Consider the following 16,879-nt stretch of genomic DNA (forward strand, 5'->3'; position numbering starts at 1 on the left):
ACCTGGCTGTTCGAGCAGTAGCGGCACCCCCCCCCCCCCCACCCCCCCAAGCGCCTCGAGACCCTACGGGTAGGTAGTGCGCTCTATAAATGTCTTGATTGATTGATTGATTGATGAAGCTGCGCTCGCATTCATGGACGTGTAACTACGTTCCTGCAGCCACAACTGATTGTCACCCAGAGCACAGGTCCCCACACCTTGTTGCATTCTGGAGGAATGGTCACATATCCCACCACAACAGTGGACATGTCTGCATTCACCTGGACTCAGAATGCATGTGCGTGACCTACATGTGTTGACACACACCTTTGCAAGGTGATACAGTCCCATGGGCGGACCTGCACAGCGTCGTTTGGCAACGTTCCCAAATTAGACATACTGCTGGAGGGAGAGTACACACATGGCAATGTAGTATGACATGTGACATTGTTGGACCGTTTCACCTGCTCACTGTCAGCAGAGCACACAGTCAGTGTAGTCCGGTGGTACAGCACTCAGCAGATCCCATGGGCTGTGAGTCGGGCCCCCTGACACCGGGCAATGAGCAGACGCCAAACATCACAGTACTCGTCCAGCAAGGAAGGGTGTCCTGAGCGCGTTGCCATCTGTAATGATTTGTGTTAATTTTTACATCCCCATTTCTTGCACCTTGACATGCTCCTATGCTGCCTGTAAGTGTCCTAAGCATTGGTCTGCATGTTGTGGCCCTTGCCTTGTCCGTACTGACACGCACATGCTAATTAAGTCTACGCAACTGCACTAGTGTACAACTGTGATGAGTATTGATTAGAAGGACAAATCTTGTGCCTCAATGAGCATTGTCCGTACACAGGGAAGGACTGACTGACGCATTTCACTTGGGGGTGAGTCCCTATTGACAGCTCCAACTCTGTGAGCCAGACATTGTGGTTGGGATAGTTGCTGGCAGACCTGTGCTCTTACGTGTCTTCAACAATATGGGTATGGTGTCCAACTTCTTGCCATGTGGATCAATGTTATCCACAAAACAGGCTGTGTCCACACAGATGTGTGTGAGTAGGTATGCACGTATGCGAAGAGATGTTCTGTTGTCACATGTAATGGGGGATACAACTTCAGGTCTGCTACCAAATTTGACATTTCCACGCATAGCCCTATTTAATACATGAAAGTCAGGCTACGTTGGGGTGTTGCAAGATGGTTGTTCATGTGCAATGAGGCCCCAGCTAGTTCACACCTTCAAAGTCTTCTAATTGGCCATGTGGATCAGGGTCTAACATGCACATTGATGTCATTTACCAGGGTGTACCTTTTAGTGCAATCAATGTCCCTACATTCATCCATACTTTTATACTTAAGTGAACATAGACATGACACATCCGTGTGATTTGGAATGTTTTATTCACATTCTGTGGAGTGTCAGAGCTGGAGCAGTGCATGGCCATGCCAAGCCCAAATTACATGGCTGCCCAGTGGAGGGCCAACCAGAGTCCTTGGGGGTATGAAGAGTTAATCGGAAGAGGAAGAGTTCAGTCCACAGCCGGATCGCTGTGTCATTGGTAACCAGAGCAGATATAGCAGTCCATGTGAGGGTCCTGGTGAATGTCGCAGAGTGTTTCCGGGGACAGTGGGAGATGTTGTTCCAGGGCATGAAGCCTAGGGCTGAACCAGGAAGGGACAGGCCAAATGGCGGGGATGGATACTACTACCTCCTTCCTCACACAGTCATTACGCTCCATATCCTACTCCTCTGATATGTCTTCTGTGTCCGGTGTGTCAGGTGTGTGGAGTGGTGTGGCTCACTGGTTACAGGCGGCAGACCCGGAAGTAGAGGACGGCCCGGGACCAGGGTTCAATTCCCGACGCGGCAGGGGGGTGAACCAGGGTCAGCGGACTCGATAATTCTCGCTTCGATGCCTACTTTAACCAGGGATCACACTCAGCAACTCTGGGCATTAGCTTGCCTCATTTCCACAATGGCCCCCCACAAACGCCGGGGATGCCTGGTTTCACCTTGGAGATACCCAGGAGGGAACATCTCACAGGGAAAGCCAGGACGGGTTCCCCAGCGGTCTATAGCGCCACGACGCCTCCGGGTAGCAGTGCGCTTTACAAGACACACACATTTACATTTACATGACTGCATCACTGTGTGCCACTGACACATCAGGGGCGAAGGTGGTAGGGCTGCATCTCTGTGTCCCACTGACACATCAGGGGCGGAGATGTGTGTGGCAAAGTTCCTGCAGAAGTCATCTGGGACAGGCTATGTGGCAGCAATGGCAAGATGAGGATCTGCAGAGCATGAAAGATCCCAGCTACATCTCGCTGGTGTTCAGCAGTGGCAGCCATCCATCCAGCCTGCATTGGCTCCTTGGTCTCCATTGTCCTCCGCATCTGTGCCAACGCTGTGCTGTCATCGCTGGAGCCTGTCTGACTTGACAGTTCTAGTATCAGAGTAATGACCCCAGCGATGTCAGCCAATGTTTGTTGGAGAGTATGGAGCTGACAGTGGGTGTTCGTTAGGGACTGTAAATGGTCCCTGATGGGACTTAGACACCAACGTATGGCATCTAGTTTGGCTGCCATGAGGTCGAATCCACCCGCAGCTGATCAGCTATCTTCTCCTGGCACCCCAACACACGGTGTTGGAAGGCCATGTGTTGGTCGTGGGGGTCCTGTGAGCCATCCGTGGTGGTGTGTGCTTCCTGCTGTGTGGTCTGTGCAGGGGGTGGGGTCACCTTGATGCAGCTGGGCTGACCTGCTCCTGGGGTTGTGATGTGGAGGCTGTCCATTAACCGTTGGAGGGTGTCTGAGAAAATGTGCAGGGTGTCCTCTTCGTCATCACTGAAGAGATGTCTGGTCTGCTCTGCAGGAGGTGTTGATTGTCCCTCTGCAATGTAAAGGGGAGATGCAGGTTAACAGTGTGTCCCATGTATGTTGATGCATTGTAGATGTTTACATATAGATGCATGACAATGTACATTGTGCCTGTTTTGGAGGAGCTGGCTATTTGATGGGAGACAGTGGACATTTCGATCACATGATAGATGTGAGGTTGCACTTGTACATTATCATCTCACAGTTTCATACAATGCCAGATGTGATTGGCCGGTTTCTACGCACAATCGGCACTAGTTCTGTCCTCTGTTCTGTGGTGTAAGTGTTTCACTTTGTACCAAATTGTCGTCAATGTTGATGTGCTGTGATTGCTATGTGTGGGTGCTGCATTGTAGGAGAGTCGCCACTGCAGCTCTGATTTTGCTGCCTCTTAATCCTTTAAGAAAGTATGTCTTTGACTTGTGTGCTTTTCGGGTGCTGAGATGTCTGAGACTTGGGTCGTTTGTTCTCTTGGGCGGATTTTGTACTCTTGTTCATTGTTTGTCTGCAGATGTGTTTTTGACGTCATGGGTTGTAGGTGCACGTGGATGTGTCAGAGTGTGACCTGCTACGTTGAGGATTTGATCCACACTGGGCCACCTCAGTGTTGTGCACCTTTTCATGTTTTTGGTCTGCAGCCATGCTATGGTCATGCAGCGTCACTTGCATCGTCAGTGTGGCTCACAGAGCTGCTGCTTTTTGGGATTCAGCACATGTGCATGGGGCAGTTGTGGATTTGGTGATAGGGAGGGGGGCGCCTTTGTGCACATTGTCGACGGGGGCCTACTTGGTGTTTCTATGTGTGCTGCAGTGTGCCAAGGCTATCAGGGACACGTTCCACAATCATTGTGCGTGTGCAGTGTGCTACGCATGATTGTGCATGTGTGTCACTGTGCCCATCTCCCTCTGTCCCCTCAAGCACTGGTCGTTACTCACCCTGTTGCTGTTGAGTTAGGTCATATCGAGCTGTGTCTGAGCTCCCAACTCCTTGCCCCGCCTCCACCGTATGACTGTGGCCACCATTTCTTCCATCTCATCCAGCTCCTCCTGTGGCGTAGGACTCCCACCTCCAGTCGCCTTTGCTGCCTTGCTGTTGGCAGCAAGTTTATGTTTGGTTTGGCTTTGCACATCATGCCAGCGCCTCTTGACCTCCTCCATTGACCTCCTCAACACTCCGACGGCATTCACGTTGTTGATGATGGACTGCCATATTTCCGTTTGTGTTGCCAATGACGTAGTGGAGGTGACAAACAGTTGTTGGTAGTGTTCTATCACCTCGGTGACAATGATACGATCTTCCTGCGGACTGAACCCCATCGTCCTCTTCCTCTTCTCCTTGCCTTTCCCCAAACACGGGGTTCCTGGCTGCTCCTCTGTGGGGCTTGTGGGGTTCAGGTTATCCTCTGCACTTGGTCTGGGTGCATCCTTGGTGCTACCCAGTTTGATTTGTTTTTTGTTTTTTTGTTTGCTTTTATAGTGCATTTTCCCGCATGACGTGTGTGAATTGCAGGCCTGTCGCTGGTTGTCACTGATTTTTGTATCGCGATTTGGGGAATCGCAACTTTTTTTGCGTTCGCGTTTCGCATTTTTTCAGCTTGCGTTTATTTTTATGCGGTCATTTGGCGCATTATCCTGCTACTATTGCATGGTGCCGCCGGGTTGGGAATACAACATTAACACAGTGTTATTTTGTCACGATAGACTGCGATGTGAAGAGTTGTGTTAAGCTAATTTTGCAATGATTATCACACGTTCTTGAGAATATATCCCTTGATCTTTCAAAGACACATTGTGTACTTAATCGTTCACTTACTCAGTTAGTCCTACCTATACTCCTGTCATAGTCAAAGAGTGAAGTTCGCTCCTCCATATGGCCAAAAATGCGATCCTGACTACTATTTACCAGCGAGTCCACCTCTCAAATTGTATATTTTAACTGAGGAAGGGATTAAGTGCAGCAGACATACTTTGTCATTTTGTGATGAGGAGTTTCTTAATGGGGGATCTTGCGGGAGAACCCCGGGTAGTTCTCTCAAATTAGGAGATAGGCAAGGGGGTATAGTCATGAAGGTCTCTTCAGTGGAACTGGAAGTAAACGTTTTTTGGACACTAACACTCTGTGGTCATGGAATGTCACATTTACTTTCACTTCAGCACCAGTTCCACATTTTACAATGATATCAGAGGGGTCATCTGACACCAGAGCACTCTGCTCATAATACTCGCACATGCTTCCACATGAATAACCTATAAAACCCTAGTTGGTGAACATCAAATAACCAGACATTCGAACTTTATCCTGATGCATATTTAGGTCTAAGTAAAGCCAGAAACCCACTGTGACAATTGTATTGATTTACCCCTACTAAGCAGTAATTCATTAACAGATTTTTAAATCATACATTATAGGTGAACATTTTACTAGGACAGTCAAACAGCGGAAACAACTTCGGTACAAAATGGGGACAGAGTTAGGAATTATCATTTAGTACCTCAGAAAGTGAATTAAGTTTGTTTTTTCTGTCCCCTGAAAGTCACTGTAATGGCTGGATTTTCTGTTTAGATGGGATCAGCCCCCAGGGGCCCCTATGACCCAGCCAAAACGTACTCACCTTCCGTCCTCAGGACCACCTATCCAGGCACCTGGTACCTACCTGAGGATAGGGAACTCGCAATATACAAGCTTATATTATCAAAAACACCACTAAATCTATAGGGATACTAAGAATACTCACTGATTACTAGGGATATCCATACCCTACACCACTTATTTACATCAGTTGGCCTCGCGGTCACCCCGACCCAGACCGTTCTACCCTAGGGCAGATCTGACACACAATCTGGTGCGTCTACACACGGGCCTGCAGAACCCAATGCTCCCTTTTCCAATTGTTCGCGATCCTGCGAAACTAAGCGCCAGTATCCTCCCTGGCGTTCTCACTTGTTTAAGCCACAATCTGGTGGATTTACACACTGGTCTCCCACCCAGTGTTCTCATTAACGCCGCATATCAACGACGACCACATTCCTATGAACACCTATACATATATATATATATATATTGGGATATTATCTCAGCTGTCTACTCGGGATGAAACTACAATAATAACTTTGAATATGGGTCCAGATTATTGTGTAATACCTGCTCTTGGCATCAAAGGTCCACTCACTCCCTATTTATGTGATCACCACTTACCTGATTGGGATTACTCATCCATTCACGTGCCTGGGATTACCTAGAAGCTTCATTTACCTTCAGTGAACAAGAATAGGGGCTACACACCAGTTGACTGAGTTGTCTCTTGATTTAAGCGCTCCTACCCCCCTTTTTTGATCCATCAGTGGCTCAACAGCAACTGGCTTGAAGCCAGGATAACTTTATCATGAAAGAACTCAAGCACTGTAGTTATGGGGATGTTTATTATTACACTAATAATAAACACATATACAGATATGTAACTGACAAAGACTATAGGTAGAACACACCGCTTGAAAGAGAAGGATTAAACATAACAGGAACACTCCACTGAAAAGGAAAAGATTAGAAAGTGTAAGTGTAACTAATTCAGACTACCTCACCTATTAGAAGGAAGATTTCTCTCTCTGCCTCTGGTGGGATTAGGGCTCTCTCTGTCTCTCCCTCCTTCACCACATCACCACGCCTCTGGTTCAGTTGCTCCAGCTGACAGCCTTCACTGCTTTCTCTCTCCTCATCTTCAGTAATCGTCTGCCTTCTTTCTCCATTCAAGAACTGCACTCTATTCTGCAGCTCCCAGCAGACATCCTCTCTCTCTCTGCAAGCTATTCGGAGCTCCAAGTTGTTCTGGGCTCCCAGCAGTCCTGTGCTCCAAGCTGGTCTGAGCACCACGCTGAACTGCACACCACGCTGCACTGACTTCCAAAACTGAACTGACCTGCACACAAGCTGGAATGAACACTCCTCCTCTCCTGTAGCTCGCTAATATGGATGCTTGTCCTTTCATGGAAAGCTACGGCCAGTAACCTGCCGCCCACCAAATTCTTGTACCTCCCCGTACCAAGGACACGTTCCCAGCTGGCCAGCCTGAAGTTGTGTCTTCGGAGTGGGGAAAAATACATTCTTTCGATAAGGGCCAGCCTGAACCGGTTCTCTCCAAGCGAACAACAGCCTTAACTATAAACTTCGCCTTTGCCCTGAAAAGCCTCCCTGCTTCCATCAAGATGAAGTCTCTCTAGCTTTAGGCCTGTAGGCATGAAAGGGGTGAAATGCTCCTTAGCTCTGTCAGAATACCTACATAAACCATACCAATATATCTAATATGTCAAAGCCAATAGGCAATAGACAGGTTAAAGTCAAGAATAAAGGCATATTAAGCAGCTATCCTCTTCTAGGTCTGGAAAAAGGGCTTAAAAGGGCCAACACAGGCTAAGAATGCCTATACTAGATGCGAGCAAGAATAATGATCTATTATCACTGCTAAATAAAGCCAAAAACCCTGCCATTACACTGCACCCTAGATCCTTATCTTGCGAGCATCTTATAAACAACAACAACCATCTAAACAAACACCAACATAATCTATCCACAAATCAAGACCTAAAAAACTCCCTAAAAACAATGACAACTCAAGAAAATTCCACCTGAAACTCAATTGTAGGGAATAGAAACCTAAAAACAAATCAAAGCACCCTTGACCTGAATGCTGAAACATATCTGAGATTGGATCTGATAACAACAGAAACTAACCAAAGCATCCTCAAACTAAATGTGCCTCAACTTCTAATGATAACTGGTGAAATCTAGTGATGTAGGGACTTATGTGTTGAATGAAAACAGCAAGGGGCCTAAATGGGCCTACTTCGGACAACTTAAGACTAAATGTGTTACAACTTCTAATGAAAGAACAAGAAAGGGCCTAAATGAGCCTTACGTACTATAGGCAACTTAAGCTAATGGTGACTCATGAAGCTATTGGTGTAGGGACTTGTGTGTGTGATGAAAATAACAATAGGCCTAAATGAGGCCTACCCACTGACATTAGTCAATTTAAAGTGAAATTTGAAAAATAAACATGACAAACTGTTGCAAGGTTTGGGCAAACATTAATACATAATCATACTAAAAGACACACCACCCAGAACCATCTAAATTGTAAGGTAACCACCCTTTGATCAATCAAGGTGAAAATGCAAGAACAGTAAAAAAACTACAACCCCAGTCTACAAGATAACTAGTGTAACATCAAGCTTAAAACAACAAAAAACATTTTAAATCGCACGGTGAAACACATGTGCGCACCATCATTGAAAAAAGTCCTTCATTTGGAAAAACTATAATAGGTGACATATTTTTTTTTTTTTAAAGTGGGGCCTGCTTGTAGTGATGTCAAAATTGCAGGCCAGGGAATTAAATAACTTAGTCATAATAGGTGACACGTTTTTTTGCTTTAAAAGTGGGGCCTGATTGTCCAAGGGATTATTTAATGTCCAAATTCTTCAGTGTAGGCCACCACCCTGCATCCTGGACACTTCCTCCAATGTGGCCATCCATCACCCGGTCTGGTCTGGTCTGGTCTGGTTCCATCATCCAAAACAATAAACTAAAATAATAACATGAAAATAAAAAGCTAAAACAAATAAAGGGAGTGGGCAGACGCACGCACGCACCCCAACTGCAGCCATCCTAGAAACAAGAGAAGAAGTATCATTATTCTTGTAAAATAAAATTTTCCATTTAAAAAGCACCCCGGGTGCCTTTCATTATTGAAAAGAAAATATCCTAATTAATTAAAAACATTCAAAATTTAACTTTTAGTAACATTGAGTGGGGCCTAACATACCCTAATCCTAACTAAGCCAGTCCCACCCTTCAGGGCAAGAGCCATGCTTACAATGTGAAAAAAAAATTTTGGAGTACCGCCCAAATGGTGACAGCATCAGCAGGGCACTGCAAGCCTCCCATTTTCCCAGGTCAGAGTCCGCCCAGGCCCATCAAACTAACTAACTCCAAGGAAAGAGCAAGGCCACCCCGCCCTTAAATAAACAAGCCGTGCGCGGAAGAAAATTGAACTGTAGCCAATCATAACACACTGGGACGTGATCGAAACTTGCAGAATGAAGGGAAGATACTCGTCTGCACAGACCAGCTGGTCTGCCAAGGTCAAAAAACAAATTCCTTTTGCCTGTTCTCATGGCCTGATTCTCAAACTAACGGAGGCTAATATTAATAAAAAAAAAACAATTCTGTTACAGTGTATTGCCAATTAAAAAAGCTCCAAATTTTTTTAAAAAGACGTTTGTCCAACTAATTCAACTAAAGGCAAGACATGTAAAATATGAGCACTTATGTAGAAAGGGGCAACTACCTTTGGCATATAATAGTATACATTTTAATTCACATTTGGGAAAATAATAATGTCACATTTTAACTTTTTTCATTCAAAAGCACATGGTTGCCTCACACTAATTAAAAGCACATGTTACCACGCACTGTCGGGCAAGATTTATTATTCTAAACCTATTATTATTGCAACCATCACATTCCTGTCTAGATGGAAACCCCTCACAGAAATAATTAATGAAAACAGCTCGTAGCGTGCACTCTAACGGGCTATCTTTTTAACATTTCACTCATTTTAAAAGAACACAGCTTTCTCCGTAAACAGACTGGTTGATTTATAAGCACATCAGTTCCAAGGTGAACCCACACAAATTCGTAGACGCATTTCAAAAGGAATGTGAAATGAACAGAACCCTTCTCAAAACACAAGATGTTACCTTCCCGTCAAGAAACTGACAAAGCACGTAGGCTGACCAAGGAACCAAAAAAAAAAAAAAGTCAAAATCAAACCATCAAATAATCCTTAAAAAAAAATTCACTGACTTTTATAGTCAGGTCAGATAACCATGCATGTTGACAGCATGTAAAAAAAAAAATAAAGGCTGCCATCTCAACTCAAGATATTAACCCTTTGGCAGCTCAAATAGAAACATTTCCCAACGTCCATTTATACATGGGAAAATCATTAGCACATTTCTTCACGTTTACAAATGACACGTACATATTTTCAAAAACGTTATCCCCAAGCACCCGAGAAAGATCCAGCTCTCTCCTGCCAAACGTAATGAGAACATGCCCTGTCCAAGCCATGACCACATGGCGCTATTTACAAGCCATATTTACAAGACAAGCCTTTCACAAACAACATGTCCAAGGCGCAATGCACAAGGAACACAACAAAGTAACATAAGAACATGCACCTCACAAGCCACATTAAAATGGCGCTATTCTAAAGCCATATTTACAAGACAAACTTTTCACAAACAATAAATCCAAGGCGCAATGCACAAGGAACACAGCAGATTAACATAAGAACATGCACCTCACAAGCCACATTAAAATGGCGCTATTCTAAAGCCATATTTACAAGACAGTAAACAAACTCAAAAAACGACACGCTTTTCACAAGGAACATATCCAAAGCACCATTCACAAGCAACACAGCAGATCAACATGAGAACATGCACCTCATAAGGCACATGAAAATGGCGCTATTCACAAGTCATATTTACAAGGAGCTATATTCTAAAAACTCCACAGATCATATTAAAATGAACACATTTCACATTGCACAGCATAAGCAGATGCAGCAAGCAATTTAATGGGCAATTTAAAAGCACTTTTTACACACATTTATACAATTGGACCATCACAAAGATGTAACTGACTTTCTCATGTAATGCCATCCCTCAACTCTGACAATTTAAACACCAAGATGAAAACCATTCCTTCCACCCTGAATAAACCAAATGCCATGATGTAATGCAATCTCCTCACGCTGCAACTGTTCAAGCCTATAGGTCTAACAGGCTACATAAACTGCAACATTACGCCAGATGGAACTAGCGTGCAGGGCACTCCCTCAGAACACATGGGCAACTCTCTAAGCACATGGCCAGATCACACAGGATAGGTAAACCGTTTGACTACGCCAGATCTTATGGCGTTCATGGCACTCACTCACAACACATGGGAACCTCTCTAAGCACATGGCCAGGAACCTCTCTAAGCACATGGTAAGGTCACAAAGGTTTCGTAAACTGTTCGTAGACGCCAGATGTAATGGCGTTCATGGCACTCACTCAAAACACATGGGAACCTCTCTAAGCACATGGCCAGGCACACAGAGTTCGTAAACTGTCCGACTACGCCAAAATGTAATGGCTGGATTTTCTGTTTAGATGGGATCAGCCCCCAGGGGCCCCTATGACCCAGCCAAAACGTACTCACCTTCCGTCCTCAGGACCACCTATCCAGGCACCTGGTACCTACCTGAGGATAGGGAACTCGCAATATACAAGCTTATATTATCAAAAACACCACTAAATCTATAGGGATACTAAGAATACTCACTGATTACTAGGGATATCCATACCCTACACCACTTATTTACATCAGTTGGCCTCGCGGTCACCCCGACCCAGACCGTTCTACCCTAGGGCAGATCTGACACACAATCTGGTGCGTCTACACACGGGCCTGCAGAACCCAATGCTCCCTTTTCCAATTGTTCGCGATCCTGCGAAACTAAGCGCCAGTATCCTCCCTGGCGTTCTCACTTGTTTAAGCCACAATCTGGTGGATTTACACACTGGTCTCCCACCCAGTGTTCTCATTAACGCCGCATATCAACGACGACCACATTCCTATGAACACCTATACATATATATATATATATATTGGGATATTATCTCAGCTGTCTACTCGGGATGAAACTACAATAATAACTTTGAATATGGGTCCAGATTATTGTGTAATACCTGCTCTTGGCATCAAAGGTCCACTCACTCCCTATTTATGTGATCACCACTTACCTGATTGGGATTACTCATCCATTCACGTGCCTGGGATTACCTAGAAGCTTCATTTACCTTCAGTGAACAAGAATAGGGGCTACACACCAGTTGACTGAGTTGTCTCTTGATTTAAGCGCTCCTACCCCCCTTTTTTGATCCATCAGTGGCTCAACAGCAACTGGCTTGAAGCCAGGATAACTTTATCATGAAAGAACTCAAGCACTGTAGTTATGGGGATGTTTATTATTACACTAATAATAAACACATATACAGATATGTAACTGACAAAGACTATAGGTAGAACACACCGCTTGAAAGAGAAGGATTAAACATAACAGGAACACTCCACTGAAAAGGAAAAGATTAGAAAGTGTAAGTGTAACTAATTCAGACTACCTCACCTATTAGAAGGAAGATTTCTCTCTCTGCCTCTGGTGGGATTAGGGCTCTCTCTGTCTCTCCCTCCTTCACCACATCACCACGCCTCTGGTTCAGTTGCTCCAGCTGACAGCCTTCACTGCTTTCTCTCTCCTCATCTTCAGTAATCGTCTGCCTTCTTTCTCCATTCAAGAACTGCACTCTATTCTGCAGCTCCCAGCAGACATCCTCTCTCTCTCTGCAAGCTATTCGGAGCTCCAAGTTGTTCTGGGCTCCCAGCAGTCCTGTGCTCCAAGCTGGTCTGAGCACCACGCTGAACTGCACACCACGCTGCACTGACTTCCAAAACTGAACTGACCTGCACACAAGCTGGAATGAACACTCCTCCTCTCCTGTAGCTCGCTAATATGGATGCTTGTCCTTTCATGGAAAGCTACGGCCAGTAACCTGCCGCCCACCAAATTCTTGTACCTCCCCGTACCAAGGACACGTTCCCAGCTGGCCAGCCTGAAGTTGTGTCTTCGGAGTGGGGAAAAATACATTCTTTCGATAAGGGCCAGCCTGAACCGGTTCTCTCCAAGCGAACAACAGCCTTAACTATAAACTTCGCCTTTGCCCTGAAAAGCCTCCCTGCTTCCATCAAGATGAAGTCTCTCTAGCTTTAGGCCTGTAGGCATGAAAGGGGTGAAATGCTCCTTAGCTCTGTCAGAATACCTACATAAACCATACCAATATATCTAATATGTCAAAGCCAATAGGCAATAGACAGGTTAAAGTCAAGAATAAAGGCATATTAAGCAGCTATCCTCTTCTAGGTCTGGAAAAAGGGCTTAAAAGGGCCAACACAGGCTAAGAATGCCTATACTAGATGCGAGCAAGAATAATGATCTATTATCACTGCTAAATAAAGCCAAAAACCCTGCCATTACAGTCACCCAACAGTGTATGGAGATAATTTGTTGCTTCCCAGACTTCCGTTGGTTAAAGGAAAACGTTTTTGTAAAGCATGTATTGGACTTCATTCTAAGTGTCCTTGTACCTGAATGAAGAAAAAGCATTTGTGAAATACCAATACTGCATGGTGAGTTTTTTTCTGCTGTACTGTTCTACCTCCTCATTTTGAGTTTTCCTGGTCAGAATTTGGTCGCAATTTGTCATGTCGAACTGGACGCAAAATCCGTTTAGGCTTGATTTGGAATTATCAGTCCACTCAGAATGATGGCAATTGCTTTTGACAATGTAAGTGCCAGTCCGAAGCAGCCTGTCTCTCTTTCTCTCTGTCTTTGCATCGGTATCTTTGGAATTTGGAACTAATTGCTGATAAAGAAAGAACAGATCAAAGGGAAGCAATATCTGCGATCTGAAATGAACCATATGAAGAGAGGTGAAAGTTTAAAGACCATTTATAGTGGGTTGATATTTCGCCACAGCTGGAGTGCAATTTGTAGGTGATGTAGGTTAGTATTTCTCTTTTAGTGAAACTAGGTGCCTCATGTCAACAGAGTCACTTACCGAGTAAAGGTCATTGTCACACCTGTTTTAACAGCTTAGGGCTCTCGTCTTTGATTGTTCATACAAATGTCAATAAACCACAGATGGGTGTTCCTTGTCTAATGCTGGATACTCCAGTCTGAAAGTCCTGTGAGCCTCTCTATAAGGAATCTCTTCATATTCCTTGTGAAAAGCAGAAAACGAATTTCCTGCTCATAGATGAATAGAAACCGCTGCAATTTGTGTCTCCACATTGATTACTTCGAACGGAATTAACCCCATTCCAATACCATAATAAATAGCTGGCTATTATAAAGTAAAAACATATATTCCATTATAAATCAAGAGACAAACGGGTCAAATATCCTGTTGTCATCACAAACCAGACTTGGTTTAATTGGCTTCTAATTCACAGGAAATGAGTTACATATTAGATGGCTTAGTGCAGTATAGCCCATATCACGCCTTGGTGACCCCAAGGGATAATATCAGCTACAGTATATGGTGTAGTATACGATTCCCTAGGAATGATTGCCAAGGAGAAATGGTGAGATGCAACATGTTGTCTATTGAGACAATGCTTTTCTCAGTGCTAAACAGCCGCAGGACAATATGTTATATATGTGTGTTTCTCCTTCACTCCAACCACAGGGAATGATGGTTCGACGAGCCAGTGTCACCACTTTTGTTTTAGGAAAAAACAAATCACTACCCTATCACGATGGACAAGCAATGCCTCTTTTCTTTGGACATCCCGGGCCACAATCAACATGCTCTAACAAAATAGAAAGAGGAGACCTTTTGGTAGGGATGAATCTAACTCGGAGTCATAGGAAAACCTAAGTTATTCCACCATTAACACACAATGGGGGCTATACAAACAGACACATACCATGCAAGAATTCTAGGGATCATCCTAGATGACAAGCTTAACATGATGGCTCAAGTCAATGCAGTGTGTGCCTTCAGCCTCCATATCCTACGCATGCTGCAAAAACCTTCAAATGGTTGCCTCAGAACACAGACTGTCACAAGAGGCTCTCATCAACAGCAGACTGGACTACAGCAACACTCTCTATGCCGCAATCTCCAAACAACTCCTACACAGACTCCACACAATCTAGAACACTGCAGCAAGACTCATACTTGACCTCCCGCATTGCACCCACATCACACTGCACCTCAGGAAACCAGCCAATTCAAACTTCTTATGCACACATACAAAGCCCTACACAACACAGGACCTGAACAGCTGCATACACGTTTACCAACCCACAAGACACCTACACTCTGCCTCACTCTCACTCGCACTCACTTCACGCATCCCTAAAAGCAAAACTGGAGGTTGCTCATTCTCTGACATCGCACCCAGTACATGGAATGCGCTCTTTCAACACATCACAGCATCCTCTTCATTTCTTGAGTTCTGTAAGAAGCTGAGTCCCTGACTCTTTTTATAAGTGCCTTAGAGACCACACAACGACACACCTGCCCAAGTGCCTGGATAACCTCTCAGGTGATTAGTGTACTATACAAATCAGCATAACATAACATACACACCCGTACATGCTGTGGGAAATCTCTGATGCTAGACTTCAAGATAGTCCATCTGAACCAAAAACCTATCAGACGCAGAGACACCTCTCCAGCCGTAACCAGCTTGAAGGCTGGAGGGCAGTGTTCTACACTAGTATATAGGTCTGTGGATTACCAAAGCGAAAGCTATATCTCTAGTCCATATCTGTTGGTGCCCTCTCTAAACACTAAACCTGTCTCCTAATTAGTCACATTTAACCCCAGAAGTTCTAATGACTAGGAACAAGTAGCACTTATTCTTATTTAACCTTGTGGAATACTCATGCCTGGGTGTTCATGTTCTGTTCAGGGCACTGACAGTGACAGGCTCCCAAGGTTCCATGCCAGGGCTGGGAAGCACCATTGTGCATTATCTGTAGTAAAGCTGAACTGCTGTATTCTTTTAGTAGTGCGGATTTTTCAGCCATACCGCTTAATCTTACAGCGTGTTTGTTCCTCTGCAATGATTGTATCAAACATGGATGTTCAACATGCAGTATTTTACCTCTTCATTTTTTAGTCACGGCCTGGTCCTCCCCTCTCAAATGGAAGGGCTGGAAGAACTGGAATGAGATCGTTGATAGTTATGCTGAGAATATAGATTTTAAAATTCTTCGACCAGCTTCGGAAGCTTGTTTCCGGTCCAGGGAAGACATGGCTTGGCAGTTCGGGCTGGACTGTTCCCATGAGGCACAGGGTCAGACTGATTTCCATATAGCCATGTCTGAACTGGGGTGGCAGAGTGGGCTAAAGAACGGTGATGGATTAAATCCAGATCTTTTGACTGGGTATGAGTGTTTGATTGATTCAGATGCTCCGTCCATCACTACCCCCTTTTGTACCGCTTTTGGCCACCATAAGTGTGGCAGGGTATGCTCAGACGTGAGTCCCTTGCTCACTTTGCCACTGGATTCAAGCAATCGAAATAAAGTTTATAAATTGGTAAAAAACAAATTGGAAAAAGCTATAACAACCCTTCAGAGATAAGTTCACATGTTTGCTAAAGGACGTAGAATACTTGGGGTATTCATTCTCTGAAGGTTGTATTAGCCCAGAGGCAGACTGAATTAATGCCAGGAGGGAAGCACACATACCCAGCAACAAAGACCAATTGAGCTTGTTCGTTGGCCTCATAGAGTACTTCTCAAAATATATTAAGGACTTTGCTGGTAGTACTGAAGGCTTTTATTAAAGAAAGAGTTTCCATTTGTATCGGGTGAACAGTAGGATGCAATATGTTATGTAAATCAAAGCCTTAATTACTAATTATACAGTCCTTATACTTTTTGATGTACATAAAAACAATGTCCTTATCATTGATGCTAATGCTAATGGCACTGGGATAGTTCTATCCCAAACCAGAGGGTTGTTGAAAAACTATAGCTTTTGCATCCCGCTTTTTTCATTAATGCAAGTTGTATACAGACAATTTTGCACAAGTTCGGTGGGACAAGGCAGGGCACACCACTGATAAATTTTTGTTTGAAAAAGGGGTAAGACGGGTGCGTCATTACACCCACCCTATTTTCCATTTACATCAATGGGGTTTTTAAATATTTTCAAAACTGTCCAAATGATGCTCTAGGTGGAACAAAGATCCCACTCCTAATTTTCGCCGATGACACCCACATTCTTTCCAATACGCGTCAAGGGCTCCAATGTCCCCTGCATAGATTTGAGGAGTTTTTTGTTGATCATGACTTGGCGGTGAATGTTGATAAAACCAAGTTCATGATTCTCC

General features: G+C 44.4%; 1 long non-coding RNA gene across 1 annotated transcript; it reads right to left on the reverse strand.

Moving 5' to 3' along the window:
• Positions 1-6,260: 6,260 nt before the first annotated feature.
• LOC147663478 (uncharacterized) lies at positions 6,261-12,983 on the reverse strand. The gene is made up of 2 exons (XR_015305308.1): positions 12,096-12,983; positions 6,261-8,521 (listed from the first exon to the last, which is right to left on the reverse strand). It is a non-coding gene; the product is annotated as an uncharacterized LOC147663478 (long non-coding RNA).
• Between the last annotated feature and the right edge of the window lie 3,896 nt (positions 12,984-16,879).

Source organism: Lissotriton vulgaris, unplaced genomic scaffold (assembly GCF_964263255.1).
Source record: "Lissotriton vulgaris unplaced genomic scaffold, aLisVul1.2 SCAFFOLD_675, whole genome shotgun sequence".
Classification (NCBI taxonomy): domain Eukaryota; kingdom Metazoa; phylum Chordata; class Amphibia; order Caudata; family Salamandridae; genus Lissotriton; species Lissotriton vulgaris.